Source organism: Pteropus medius, unplaced genomic scaffold (genome assembly GCF_902729225.1).
Source record: "Pteropus medius unplaced genomic scaffold, Ma_sr-lr_union100, whole genome shotgun sequence".
NCBI lineage: Eukaryota > Metazoa > Chordata > Mammalia > Chiroptera > Pteropodidae > Pteropus > Pteropus medius.
This window is the reverse complement of record NW_024350927.1, coordinates 3,122,493-3,137,949: the sequence shown is the minus strand read 5'-3', so window position 1 is coordinate 3,137,949 and position 15,457 is coordinate 3,122,493.

Sequence of the window (15,457 nt, the reverse complement as noted above, 5' to 3'; positions counted from 1 at the left end):
AGTAACTTTGGCGCTTCATTGTGGTTCTCGGAGCTCACTTTCTGGGTCTGTGACAAGACACCAGGTGTTCTAGAACCATCCCGACCCCATGTGGTTTTTCCTTCCTCCCTCCCTCCTTCCTTCACCTTTTTCTTTTTTTTGCGAATAGTTTAACATAAGATGGAATGAGAACTAGTTTCAGTGCTTTTGTCAAAATTTTTCATAAATAATAATAATGGCTTATCAACATATCAAGTATTGTTCGGCGTGGTTAACATACGTAATTGAATCCTGAGCCCAAGGAGGTGGTACTATCAAGCCCATTTCTCAAAAGAAGAAACTGAGAAATGGAGGGGTTAAGTCCCTTATCTACAGTGACACGGTAATGACTACGATGATGATGATAATGACAGGCTTTGACATAGTCTTACTTGAAGCCAAGTACTGTTTTAAGTGCTTTTCTGTGTTAATGCTGTAATGTATTCAGTCCTTATAATGACACATGAGGCAGGTACCATTGTACCCATTTTACGTATGAGAAAACTAAGGCACAGAAATGATATGTTACTTGCTAAAGGGCCATTAAGTGACCAAGCTCTGGCTCATCCCACCTTGATGCTCAGGGTCACTCAGTTGGCAGTGACTGATCCAAGATTTCAACCCCACCAGGTCTCTCTGCTCTTCAGACCCATGAGTGCTTCCCGTCTCCGAAGTCAGAAACATCCTTCGGTTTGTTACTGTAGGAAGGTTGAGGAAGCTTTAGGCTTGTCTCATTCTTGATCATCACTTTTTTATTTCATTGGTAGCTTCTGGGTTCTCTCCCTGTAAAGGAGAGTTATGGGAGCAGTGCTCACTCTCATTTAGGTATGAGATTAACTGACAAAGAGAGAACTGGATCCTGCTCGCAAGGTTAGCAACCCAGGGCTCACTTGTCACCTGTGGGGGAAAAAAAAAAAGAAGCATTTTGTTCCTGGGCTTGGGGCCTCCTACTGCATAGGCTTTGTATGTTTCTCTCTCTTAGGAAGGATGATTCCAGGCAAAGCTGGAATCTCATGGTCTTATTTTCCATCCAACCCATGTCCCTCATTTTCCTGGGTTCTCTCCCTGTGACCTCAGTAGCCTCCGTGACCCAAGACCATGTCCAACAAGGCACCTGCCAACTTCTCACAGATTCCCGTATGCTGGAGTCTCTCGGCCTCGGCACAGTTGACATTTGGGGCAGGATAATTCTTCATTGAAGGGGAGGCTGTCGTGTGCATTATAGGATGTTTAGCAGCATGTGTAGCAGCATCCATGTCCTCTGCCCACTAGATGCCAGTAGAATCTTCCACTCCCCAGTTGTGAAAACCACAGATGGCTACAGAAGTTGTCCAGTGTCCACTGGGGACCAACATTGTCCCTCGTGTGAGCACTGCTTTGTACGCCAGGCATTAGGGGAGACCTGGCTGTGAGTCCTAGAAGGATAGCACTGTGAGAGCAGAGTTTTGTCTGTTTTCTGCTCCATTCACAATACCTAGAACAGCGCCTGGCACATAGCAAGAGCTCAGTAAATCACTGAGCGAATGAATGAATAGAGCGAATGAATGAATGAACCCATGATTATTAAATTACAGCGTATACGAAATTTGGTTTGCTTATTACGTTATACTTGGTGTCTTTAAGATCAATGATTTAATGATAGATGGTTTTAATTGAGTATTTATTTGCCATAGGTCAGCACTGTTCTAAACCCTTTCCATGTATTACCTTAATTCATCCTTTAAACTACCTTCCGAGGTAAGTACTGTGTTTGCCATTTCACAGATGAGAAAATCGAGGCACAGAAAGGATCTGTGACTTGCCCTGGATCACCAAGCTAGCAAGTGGCAGAGCCAGGGTGCAAACACAAGTCACTATGACTCCAGAGCCTGCCTGCTTTCCCAACTGGGATGCTGTGCATCCCTGTAGAATTTTTCCCATTCCTGCCCAAGGAATCATTTTTGTTCTAAAACTGGCACTTATCATTAGAGTCTGCATGTCAGACGCTAAGTTATTCATCATAAATCCTCAGAGCTCTGCTGTACAAACTATGCTTTGTCACTGCCAGAGAATCTGTAGCCAGGAAGGATTCGTGCCTGGCCAGAGCCGAGAGGACAGCTTAGTGACCAAGCCATGTTCCAATGTGAGGATGTCTCTTCTCGCTGCCTCACTGCTGGGCTTTGGCTAGAGAGAGTCACAGAGAGGACTTGAACTTCTCTCCTTTCTGGGAAAGGGGACAGTGGACCCCGGAGCTTCTTAGCAGGGCCCTTCATTCTTAGAAAGAGGGATGTTCCAGGATCAGAACTGGGGAGCTGGAGAGACTCTCGAGATCGTCTTGAGAGGGGAGTCGTAGCAATCACCAGAGTTCATTGAGCCCTTGGGGGCTTTCCCAGACACCGTGCATGCAGTGTGCTGGGTGAGCAATTTTCTCATCGTACTTTCCTATCACAGTGAGGTAGGTGATATTATCACCTCCATTCTACAGATGGAGAAACTGAGGCGTAGAAAGGTTAGGTCGCTTTTCCAAACTCTGGAAAAGTGGTCATCTGCCGAGTGGAGGAACAGCAGAGTGGAACACAGGCTCAACTGCCCCCAGAGCCTGTCCACTTCACAACGACAAGATCGAGACGTGGTGGGCAAGCAGCACAAAGACACGCCAGCAGGCTGGGTTTGCCTCTGGGCCGACATACCTCCTCTCCTACCCTTTCTCCTCTTTTTCTTCCTCTCGGCTCTCCATCTCCTTTTATCTTGAGAGTTTGGGCACACAGGTTCAGGGACCACAGATTTAATAAGATAACGGACTAAGCTATCTCGGTGCTCACAGTCTAGTAGATGTGACTGACATGGAAACAATTACATTTTATAATAAAGGTCTAGACAGGTGTAATGGGAAAATAGATGATGATGTGACAAATACAGAAGCCTTCACAGATGCGCATAGCAGTGGCAATATGTAATAAAAGCATGCTGGGAAAATACATTAATTTCACTACCAAAGATTAAACTGACCGTGAGAGATTATTAGAAAGTACAACTTTTTGGATAGCTTGGGACTGGACACCGCAGAGAACAGCTGCTGGCTGGGACATTCATCCCCAAAGAGCATTTCTTAAGGAGAAGGAAGATGTGAATGATACAGCATTTAGATCTTGAATAATAGCTTTTTTTCCTCCCCTCCAAAGAAAACAAAAAAAGTGGATTTCAGTAGGCCCTACATCTTTTAAATAAGTTCTCACCTTGTATTATCTTCCTGGCTAACGTCAGGGCTTCTTGTCAGCTGCAGCAAATGAATTAGTTCATTTTCCTTGATTAACTTGAACTTTCTTTAAACCGTTGAACATGGTGTATTTGCTTTAATTCAGTAAGTGCAGCTTGGAACACAATGGGCTTTATGCCGCTTTCCCCTGCCCCCATTCTTGCCATTTGAAATTCTGTGCTCACCATTTCTTGATGACAACAGGGTGTGAAATTTGGAAATTCGCTACTGACCCTGGAGAGTACAACTGTGGTACCACGGAGCCCGATGACTGATGGCTGGGGGGAAACTGACCTGTGGTTCTATGCATATTGATTATCTTAATTAAGGTGTTCATCAAGTATATGGCTTTTCTTATTCCTATAAGGTTCACTATGTGAAGTGAGAAGTAAAGAGACTATGGGATGCATCTTTATTAGATTTGGATAACAGAAAGGCAAGGCCTGGCTGGCTGCCATTTTGCAGATACTGTCAGCCCGTTAGCTAGAAGACATTGAAGTCTTACTGCAAGTCTTGCGGAGAAAGATCGTGATTCCAATGTCAGCTCTTCTGCGGTGCAGGTCATTGTCATAGGCCAGTAGAGTGGAACCCTGTCAAAACTCAACTGGCCAACGCACGGGTTGGTTCCACCACGGGTCAACCCAAAACTCAGCCTCCAACACCTTCGCTGTTATCACCTTGCCTCGAACGCCTGGTCTGGCATCCTCGGTTCTCAAAGTCCCTTCTGCCAGGTCCCTTTTTCCAGGATGCCGTTGTGTTTATCCGCCCTTTCTTTCGTTTGCACTGAGGAAGTCCCTAGGGAAGCACTCGAGTTTATCACGCAGCTCTCTGCGGTACACAAAGACAGTCACAGGCATTATTCTCCCCGGACCCGAACGACGGGCTCATGCGATGGAATTGAGGAAGACACGGCAATATATTTCTCAAATAAAAAAATGGAGGCCCAGCGACTTGTCCAAGATCGTTGAGCTGGTCATTGACCAAATCGCCTCTCTTTCTGCCAGCGCGGGATCAGGCCAGCTGCACAGGCAGAAGAGGGTTACCCTATATCTTGAGACTGGGGGAGGTCTGACTTTGCATCGGCCGCTCCCTCTTGGGCATGGGCCACCCTGTCTTGTAAGGCCTGCGTGGTGACACCGTCACCCCAAGACTGTGCTCTCTTACTTTGGGCCCCCCCCATCATCCAGTGTCCACCCATGGCAAAGGGAAAATCCAAGTTTTACAAATTTAATCCCATTTTATACACTACGTTCTTTCACCACGTCAGTGTGGTTTTATAGTTATTTGACTTCTCTTTCGATGTCCTGTCTTCTTCGGGCCCGGGCTTGGAGTTTTTCCTCTTCCAGCCGCCTGTCCAGCAGTTAGGGATCTGTAAACGGGGCAGCACTGCACACAGGAATTTCCTGTTGATTACAGTGAGCCAGATGGGGGAATGACTCTCCTATGCAGGGGAGTTTTTTGCACCCAGTAGCATCATTCAGGATTAGTGACTATGGGAAGTATGTCTGTGTGGAAGCCTCTGGTCTTAGCATGCGGATGTGCACACCCTTCAAGTGTTGGAGGCAGGATTTAGCCAGCAGCAAACATGCCCGATTCCTCTTTTTTCACTCTCTTCAGGGAGACGACGCCATTAAACCTTCAGGGTCTGTTTTATCAGGGTCTTTGGATTAATATGCAACCAAAAGTGTTGGTTTAAATTTCCTGCCTACCCGTTGGCTGTGTAGCTGCGTTTTCTCATTTCTGCTGTGGCCCTAACTACCTGAACAGTAGGTGGACTTCCTGCTGCTCCAGATTCATGCCTAGACCTTGTACTTGGGGTAGTAGAATTTCATCCACAAGCCAAAGGCCAAGAGTGTGGCAGAAAACTTGGGATATTGGAATGTGGTCTTTTACTGTGCATCTTAGCAGCGCGAAAGGGGGCTATCAATCCAGAAGCCTCTGGAGTGCAGCAGACAAACAACTGTGGTCAGCCGACTCCTAGGCATCTAATCCAATGGCTGCGAGTCTGATCGCCTTTTAATTTCAACTTGCATTCAGGGCAGTGAGGAACACTTGGGCTTAATTCCCCTCTGACAGCAAAAGAGAAATAATGCACAGTTGAACTTTATTTGAAGACCTGTTTATAATGGGCTCTACAAAAGCAGAAAGTATTTTTAAGGATCAAAACGTTTTTGGTGCTTTTGAGTTTTAGATTCTTATTAACATTAAACATTTAAGACTTCCCCCGCTACCAATAGATATCATGTAGTTGCATGTGTAGATAAAAGGGCTTCTTCATTCGGCTTGGAGTTCACAGCAATGCTTGCTCTTTCTGGTTTGGATGATGGAGCTAATGTAGGTGTTGGCAAACCCCTTCTGTAAAGGGCCAGGTGGTAATAGTCTAGGCTTTGGTGTCTCGTAGAGTATTTTTCCCAAACTCTACGGCTGTTAATGCAAAAGCAGCCATAGACATTAGGTAAATGAATGGATGTGTTTGTGTTCCAATAAAACTTTATTTGCAAAAACAGATGGCCCTAGGCCTATAGTTTGCTAACCTCTAAACTTGTATTTCTCTTTCATTTATTTGCCTTCTGACCCGCATACATCCAGCACCTGCCCAGCGTTCAGCATATAGAAGGAGCTTAATAAATGGTGGTTCAATGAATAAGTTAGTGAATTAGATGTGAGCAGTAAAACCACTAGATTATAGTGTTAAAGAAGCAGACCTGAGAAGTTAATTACTATGCTGGTAATTGTTAATGGACAACAGAAAGAGACATTTGTTAGCAGCTCCGTGGTTTGAGGCGAAGTCACTTGCGTTTTGTCATCATCACTGATCTTAAAAGAACTGTGAAGGGACAAGGAGTGGTAAGATACAGGACGAGACATCCGACATCTGAGCCTCAGTTTCCTTATTTTTGAAATGGGGAGGTCTCTTCCACCTTCAAGACAATGTAGTAGACAGATGTATGGTGTAAGGGAGTGAGACAGACCCTATTTGGATCCTGGTGGTAGGACTCAGGCGTTGTGGGACCTTCCAGCTCTGAGCTTCCACATCTATCACCCGAGGCTGATAATGCCTCCATGATAGAGTGATCAGGATAGTTTAATGCAGGGTTTCTCAACCTCGGCACTGTTTACGTGCTGGGCCAGAAATTTCTTGGCTTTTGGGAGTTGTCTTGTGCATTGTAGGACGTTTCGCAGCATCCCTGGTCTCTGCCCACTAGGTATTAGTAGCATCCCCATAACGTGACAACTAAAAGAGTCTTCAGACATTGCCAAATGTTTTCCCCTGGGGAAAAAAATCACTCTCAGGATGGGAACCCCTGGTTTAACAGAAAAACACATAGTTGGCCTGGCACAAAGCTTGGCTGACTTTGAGATTTAATAGATAGAACTCTTCGTTATTGAACTCTGGATCCTCTCACCTTTGAATGAAATTTTCTTTATTTCCCCAGCTGATTTCTGTCTCCCAAAGGCAAGACTGGGTACTTTTGTTCGAGACCCCACGTCTTTCTCTTGTTAGTTCTGTGTCGCTTAGACAGTTTGTTTCTGGGAGGAGCCAAACTTCCCATGATGTCCTGCTGAGTGTGCTTTCCAGCCCTTTCAACGTACATGTAGCTTAGATGTGTATTTGAGGTTATGGTTAGAATCCATGAATGGACTGGGAGGGTTAAGGACTGAAAAGCTTAACTCACAAAGACTGTCAGGCTGAGGTAGTAGGTTGTACTCAAAGGAAACAGTGTTCCCCAAACTAGCACCAACAAAATCATCGCTTCCCTAGTGAGCAGGCATATGCTTCTAACATTAGTTAGGAGCCAGTTTCCAGTGGCTTAAACCTTAGCCAAGATGGCTATTCCACGCCATCAGTTTATGTCTGGATTTCATGATTTCGCCATACATATGGCCGCTGGAACAGTGATCCCCAGTTTTTACATGTAATTTTTCTTTAATGAGAGAGAGAGAGAATGATTGATTGAGATCGAGACTGAATTTTGGTTTCTACATATTAGTAGTTGTATTTTTTTCTATCTGGGAAAATATATAAATGCAAAAGAGTACATTGAAGTCAGTAGCATTGTCTAATGGATGCTTCTTCTGTATCTGTATATATTTGAAAAGTAAGATATGTATATGCAAGAAAAATGATTCATTTTTGTCCACAGGTAGCACATGAAAGATATGTGGAATTTGGACTTCCTGTAAGTCACTCTCTTCGGCCACCTAGAGTCTCTATGGCCCACAGGCTGGGAACTGCTGCCACTGAATGTGTCTGGACATTTGTGTTCAGCCATGTTCAGTGTGGTTCTCAGCGATGCCATGTACAGTTAGGTGCCTGATAAGTGCCTTGGCAAATCATGCCACCTGTCCCACGCCGTAAGTCTCTGCATATTTTAAGGGATTCTTCTGTTCCTCAGACTCAACTCTACCTCGCTGTGACACAATCAGATTAATCTATGATTTGAGTCCTTGGTTTAAAAAAAGAAAACCCTCTTTTGTTTTGGCAAAAAATTACTACAGTGACTTCCTTGCACGAATATTGGAAAGCACCAGTTACAGTCAGAATAACAGAACTGGCCCTAAACTAGATTTCGGGCAATATGATTTGATTGGCCAACTGCCATCACTAACTAGCGTCATCCTGCCCCATCTCCAGCTAACTCCTAAAACCCCTCAAGCATGTGATCCATCATATAATTTTCTCATTTATGCCAGCGCTGGATAATGGCCTAATCTCTCCAGCAGCATTCAGATTTATTAGGGAAGATGGCATTTACAAAATCATTTCACTGTTCTACTGCAAACACCCTAAGCTGCTGTGCACTCTTATTATAAACCTTCCTTTTAACAATGGTTTATTACCCGCAATTAAAATCACCTGGAAGACCCAGGTAAATGATTTCCATTTCTTTTGTTACTGCTTGGATGGTGGACCACCTAGGACTTAGAAACAAAGATGGGAGAGGGGCAGGTTTCTTCTCACAGAAAGGCCAGTCTTGTTGAGGATGAGAGCCACTTGGGGCATGGTTATCACTAGAGCCTGGATGACTGTCAGCCAGAGCCGTGTTAACAAAGCTACTCCCGACTGGGTCTAGAAGACAAAGGATGTGTGGAACGCCAAATATGATCTGGTCGAAAAGAATCTTCCGTTTATTGTATTTTGCATTCAGATCGGGCATCGAAGAAACTGAGAAGTTTAGCATCCACAGTATTCCGTCATTTGGGTACCACCCAGAGAAATGTTGAGAGACAGAATATGAGAAAGGGTTTCACCGGCTTCAACGAAGCCAAGTGACTTGTTTGAACAAATTAAGAGGCTCACACAAGTTCAACATTTATAGCGTAGTAGAGAAATCTCTGGAGTCTGTTGCCTGGATGCATATCCTGTTCTCTTAACACTTTTGAGCTGTGTAAGGGGGCGGGGGGGCTCAGCTCCCTCCTAGGGATAACGCTGATGCCAGCATCCCAGGGTTCATGCAGGACTGTAGGAGCGGATGTGTGAGAAGGACCGAGTACACTGGCCGACGCTTACCAGGTCCTCCGTAAACGTCGTAAACCAACATCCTAAACGGGTGTTGTAAACACGGGCAAATGTACAGCATCCCAGCAGGCACCGGGAGGGAGACTGAGCTCGGACTTTTTCATTCATTCACTCGATGAGCAGTCGTTAAGTACATTTTCGGATCCACAAGGCACGATGATGGGCACAAGGAGTACCAGGACAAATAAGGTGGTCGCCTTCTGCTGGAAGCCGGAGCAGGAAAGGGAAGCAGGGGGAGGGCCCAGCGTGGGACCCTGGAGGACCGGACTCTAGCCTCGACTGTCACTGAGAGACAAATGAGGAACAAAAAGGGAAGTCCCAGCCTCCACGGTGACTTCCGATACCAACTGGATGACCAAAGACATGGGTCACGTCACTCCCACCTCCATCCCCTCTGACTTGGAAGAGGCGCCCCAGACGACCGCTTCGGAGCTGGGACACTGGGGCAGTCCAAACGAGCACGTTGCATAAGAGCTCGCTGAAGCGCCCCTCCTGTTTCTGAATTTCTACAACTCGTGACCTTTAAAAATATCACCGAATCAATCAGTTTTCTGCCTTAAAGAATATCTTAAAGTAGACAAGCTTTTTAATTTGCAGGAATATTGTCTTTCCTGGGTTAAGCAGAGATGATGTAAGACTGTGACTCTGCAACAGACCAGTGTAGGAGACAGATTTGAAAAATCGGGGTGGAGAGAAGATGAAAATACCAGAGAAAAGCATTCGAGGGGGTTATGAAATCATAGAGTTGTCTGCACTACGCTGGAAGGGACAGTGAACACTGCCTCATCTGGCCTTTATTTTGCAGTTAGAGAAATGAGACCAGAAAGAACAGGCAAAGCTGACACAGGCTGCTTTAGTGCTTTGTAGCAGGGCCCAGGCTAGAGCGGTGACACTGGCTTCCTGGCCCCAGTACACGTCCCCCTGATCCCACACTCTGCGGTGCAGTGTCCACACTGAAGCACAGACGCGCAGGTCCATGCTGCGGGTCCCAGGAGACCATCCCTTCTGTGCTCTTAAGGAACTGCCATTCTGAACCGGGCAAGTGGTAAACAGGAGCCCTCCGGGATGGGCTTTTGGGTTTGGTCTTGTTTATCAGTGAGCACAGAAGAGGCTGATTTTAAAAAATAAAGCACAAGCCAGGTGCCCAAATTAAAACACTAAATTTTCTTGGAGTGTATGTGCTCCGAGCATTATAAATAAAGGTGAGTGCTGGGCCCCCCTGCCCATAAATCTGCCTCGGCCAAAGGCTCACTCCCCTGGTTTGTTTAGGTGGTTCAGCCCATCACCCACACCTCTTGGCATTTCCAAGATACAAGGGGGAGGGTTCCATTTGTCATCCTGATTGTCCTCCCCTGGGTTTCTTGGAGCGGCAATTTTACTGTTGCTTTTTGCATGAAATATTAAGTTCAGGGAGAGAACCAGGACATTTCAGTGCAGGCAGGATACACTTGGGAAGGCTGATTTTCTGCCCTCATGGCCTCATTTGCATTTATTTTGCTCCCAACCATTTGTAATATAGTGGTGGGTGTCCATCAAATAGCTATTAACGCTTCCGCTAGCTCTTAAGGGGGCTGCCTGGGCTGCCACTTACAAGTTCAGTGTATAACATGGCCCATACCTTCAGTCATGCAGTTGGTGTCACAAGCCACTGTGGATGTTAGAACTCTCTTTGTTTCTCTTTAGTCTCTCGAGGACCCTGCAAGGCAATGACCTTGGTTGTATGCCTGACGTTCCTTTAACTGGACTCAGATTCCTGAGTTTAACCAACAGTTCCACTGCTTCCTAGCACGTCATCTTGTTGGGTCCCAGAACATGTTTCTGTCTGTGTAATGGGGCCGATAATAGTCCATAACTTATAGAGTTTTTTCAAGATTATGTGAGATACCATATGTGAAACCCTGTGCTAGGTGTTTGGTATCTATATGCTAATTAGATTCAATAAATATCAGCTGTGAGTATTTAAAACTGTGGCCCAAAGTCTCTCACAGAAGACCTCCAGAGCCCGAGTGACTTCTCTTGCGAGTAATGATAAAATCATTTCGAAGGAGCTAGTTTAAGCTGGAATCTGGATTTTTCAAGTATAAATTCCAGAGTGTATGAAGCCTAATGTCCTCATTTATTTTGTGGTTTGATCTATGGGGTTTCCCATTTGTCAGTGGCAGAAGGGACTCCCCGAGTGCCCCTGCTATCTGTGCTCACCTTAAATATGCCCAGCTGAAGTCTTATCTTTGGCAGCTCATGCATTATCCTCCCCGGGAGAGGGAGCCCCTCTGACTCACTGACAGACCCTCTGTTAATTTCTGGATTATTTTTCCTCGATTATTTATAGCTTGCCTGCTGATACGTCAAGCTCTCATTAAGAAAAGAGAGAAAGGCCTTGAGTGCTGAGAGGTTGCCGCCGAGTCCGACACTTGCTTCACCCTCAATGGTCCGTTGTGTTTGGGCTGCCTGATGGGGTTTGTGAGAAATGTAGCCCATGTCATTGGACATATATTGGAATAGTGTCCCGTCATGTCCTGGTGGCAAGTGAGGATTTGACACGGGAAGCTCATGACCACCTTCTGATTTGCGTGATCGGACAAATCACTTTCACATTCGAGTCTCAGTTTCCCCATCAGTAAAATGAGAGGAACAGAATAGGTGGATCATAACTTCATTCAGCATATGTTTTGGGGTTTTCGCTCTATGGCGGGCTCTGCGCTGGGCACACGAGGCTTATAAACTACTGGGGCAGAAGGAGGATGATGGCGACGGAGAGGATCATAATGACACACTGGGTGTGTAGGAGGGATAAGGCGCTGTTCTGAAAGCTGTGTGTATTCTTGTGCTTAATCTTCACATCACGTATTATTAGTCCAATTTTTACAAATGAGGCAACTGAGGCACAAGCAGTTAATTTGTCCATGTTCACACAGTGAGTAATAGAGCTTAGATTTGAACGCTGGCCCAGGGACCCCAAAGCCTATGTTTTTCACCAGCATATGCTCCTGTCTTGTATGAAAGCATACATTTACAATGCGGTATGATGAGTACGATGGCAGTCATACCTGCACGGTACGTAAGAGTGTTGACAAGGGGCCGCTTCGCCCAGGTTAAGGTGAGGGGCTCAGTGATAGCCTTCGGAGGAGGACGTGTTTGAGTTGAGTCCTGAAGGACAAGTGGGTCTTCTGACAAACGAGGTGGAGGAGGGGGCTCTGGGCGGGGCTCGCTGCAGGAGGACGGACACAGCTGGGCGACGCATGGCTTGTCGGGGGAACGGCCAGTGTTCAGATTGGGCTCCAGGTCTGGGTGTGACGGAGGCATTTGGAGTTGAGGATTGATTGTGAGAAGGCAGGTGGAGAGGACACATTTGGAAAGTGCTTGTAAACCAGGACTGGAAATCTGCATTTGACCCCATGTACATCGAAAAGAGGCATCGAATCATTTTTTTTTTTTAATGGACCATTTTAACCATTTTAAAGTGTAGAAATCCGTGGTGTTAAGTACATTCACAGTGTACATCACCACTGTCTAGTTCCAGTCCATTTTAGTCACCGGGAACCGTCACCTTGTACCCATGATGCAGTCACTCACCTGCCTCCCTACCCCCAGCCCTGGCCATCACCAGTCTGCTTTCTGTCTCTATGGGTTTGTTTATTCTGGACTTTCCCCATAAATGGAATTATACAGATGGTGACCTTTCGTGTCAGGCTTATTGCGCTCAGCATACCGTTCATGCGCGTTGTGACATGTCTCAAATTTCTTTTCTTTTCGTGGCTGAGTAATATTTCATTGTCTGGATCACACCACTTTTTAATGATCTATTCATCATCTGATGGACATGGGCATTGTTTCTACCTCGTGGCTCTTTTGAATGGTGGCGTCGAATCATTTTAAGTTTCAGCCTCAGCTCCGCTCCTCGGATCCAATTGCTGTGCTTCTGACGCCATTGTCAGTTTATCCATCTGTATGTGGTATCTATCCACATGTGCATATGTTTATATGTGATTGCATACTGTCTACGAAAGTGCACCATCTGTTTTACCTAAATTCTGAGTGTAACGGAAAAATTACATAACTTTCAAATCGTTCGAAGCTCCGAAAATTCTATTTCAAGTCGGAGTGAAAGTTTCCTCGAGGGTAAAACGGGCCTGATAAGAGCACCCACGTCTGAGAGTCATTGAAGTCATTAAATATGTTCGTTCATGGATCACAGCGCCCAGCAGACCAGAAGCACCCAATAAACGTTGTTGTGATCATCACCGTGATCATCATCACTGATGCGTTGGAGCTCTCTTCACTTCGCCTCTGTTCTCTGGGTGTCACGAAGCTGGGGTGGGTTTCCTGGGTCTCAGCCAGTCCCCAAGGGAGCGCGACTGGATAGACTTTGGGCCCACGTTGTCCAGGGGAGCTCTGTGACAGATAACGGCAAACACAGTCCTCTTCTTTCTGCCCGTTCTTTCTGAAGAACAGGTATGGGGCAGCACTGTCCCCGGTAATGGAGGTGGACAGTAGTCGAGACCTAAACTCTGTCCGGGGCATTTATAATCCTGTGTTTACAGCAACAAATAGTGACGAGCCCAGGCTCCCAAGTGGATGGCCCGGAAGTGAGTCCTCACTCCACTGCTTGTTAACTCTGTGCCCTGGGCAAGTGTTTTAACCTCTGTGGGCCTCAGTTTCTCCATCTGTAAAAGGGCGCACGACAGTAGAATCTAGCTCATTCTGAGGTTCAAGTGAGATGGCGAATGCAGAGGCATTTGGTGCCTGGTACCTGATTTTTCTTTTTTTTAGAGGAGAAAACGTATGTGCATAAATTACATAGTACGAATCAGAAAGGGAATTTCGAAGAGAAGTTTTAACATCCTTTGGAAGTTCAAAGGAGAGAGACTATCTCTGGCTAAAATGGAGTGTGGAAATTCGATTTGAGACCTCGTGAAGAAATAATACTAGCTCTGATTTTTCAGTGCTTACTATGCTCCAGGAATTGTGCTAAGCACCTTTGATTTTATTATATTTGACTATATGCCTGCAAAGTGATGTCCTTTGTGAGGATGGATTATGGTTTTAAACCTGCTCATCAATCCTATGAGGTACTGGGGTGGATTATCCTTGGTTTTTCGATGAGAGCAAGGGCTTGCCCAAGGTCACCCAGTGTATAAGTGTTGAAAAAAAAAAGAATCGAACTCAGGTCTGTCTGCCTCCAGAGTCCCACTGGAGAGTCACTTGGATGTGAACCTCAGTTCTAGGTGGGTAATTCACGTGGACAGGAAGTGCTTTTGTGTAGATAATCCACACGTGATTGCTCTTCTGCGAGGAATTTAGATCGAAAGTAAACTCGCATTTTGTGGATTTAATTCACAAATTAAAAAGAAGCAGGCCTAGAAGGGCTGGAATATCACAATGGGCAAGAGGCTTTCGAATCAAACTGTCCTGGGTTCAAGTCCCAGCCCTGCCTACTTACTAGCTGTGTGTGACCCTGAGCAAAGCACATAAGCCCATGACAACTCAGTTTTATCATCTTTAAAATGGAAATAATGAGTACCTGCACTAGAGCGCTGTCATGAAGATCCTAGGAGAGTCCCTTGCACGAACTCAATGTCCATCAAAATGTCCTCATCATTATCATCAGTACGCCAGTTAAACGGTATACGTGGGTCTTCATCACCTCTGCTTGTCCCGGAAGCTGGAGCCATCCCACCAGCCTCTCTGTGTAGAAACTTTCCTGCTGGCCTGGGAGGGGACCACAGAACGGATCGGCAGCCGCTCCAAGAGGGACACTTCCCTGGAGCTTCAACCTCCCAGGGGAGCTGCCAAGTGAAGTGACAATTATTAGAGAGGAGGCTGAATCCTTTGTGCCCGGGTCCACCTATCATTTGTCATCTGCTAATGGGGCTAATCAATGGCTGGAGGGTGGAGAGAGGGGGGCCGACTGCCCGTGGCCGCCAGATCCATACCAGAGTCTTCAGGGCGGCTTTGCTGCCGGTGTCTTTTCAGCAGTGGATGCTGCATTTCACAGATGGACTTCTGTTGCTTCTGAAGGCAGAAGGTGTGTGTGTTTAATCCACGTGATCAGTTAAGTAGAACTCTGATTCCACTGAATTCTGCTGTGCCTTAGAAACCTTACACAGCCTGTACTCCCTGCTCGGGCAGAGCGTAAAGTGTCCGAGGCCGGGGACCAGCCCCTCCTAACTGTCCACTGCAGACAGTCGGCTGCTGAATCAGCACCTCCCCTTGCTGGCAATTTTAGAGGAATGCACAGGTTTATTTTCTCCTTTACCCTGTGAGCTTCTTGAGGTCTGAAGTGCTTCTGACTTCTTCCGAAATGCAGTGGGCGTGTGATAAGTGTTGACTGATCAAAACTCCCTGAAGTGAGCCCACTAAGGTTCCACCTTGTAAGGGAGATTGTGTTGCTGTATTTCGATTGGAAAGTTTGGGTTGCTTAATGTGAGGCCTTCCTGGGATATTAAAGAGAACACGATGACAAATGGCATTACGTTTAGTAAAATAAGATCCCTTTGAGACTTCTTACCTTTTTGCAAGATGTTCATTAATACCGGTCAACTCTCCACTTCACCTTTAATCCTTACCTAGAATGAAATTCAGATGATGTATTTATTTACTCTGATTTATCATGTTTTGGAGTTGTTAGAAAGCTTCATCCTTGGAATCCAACAAAACTGGCTCAGATCCAGACTCTGTTACTT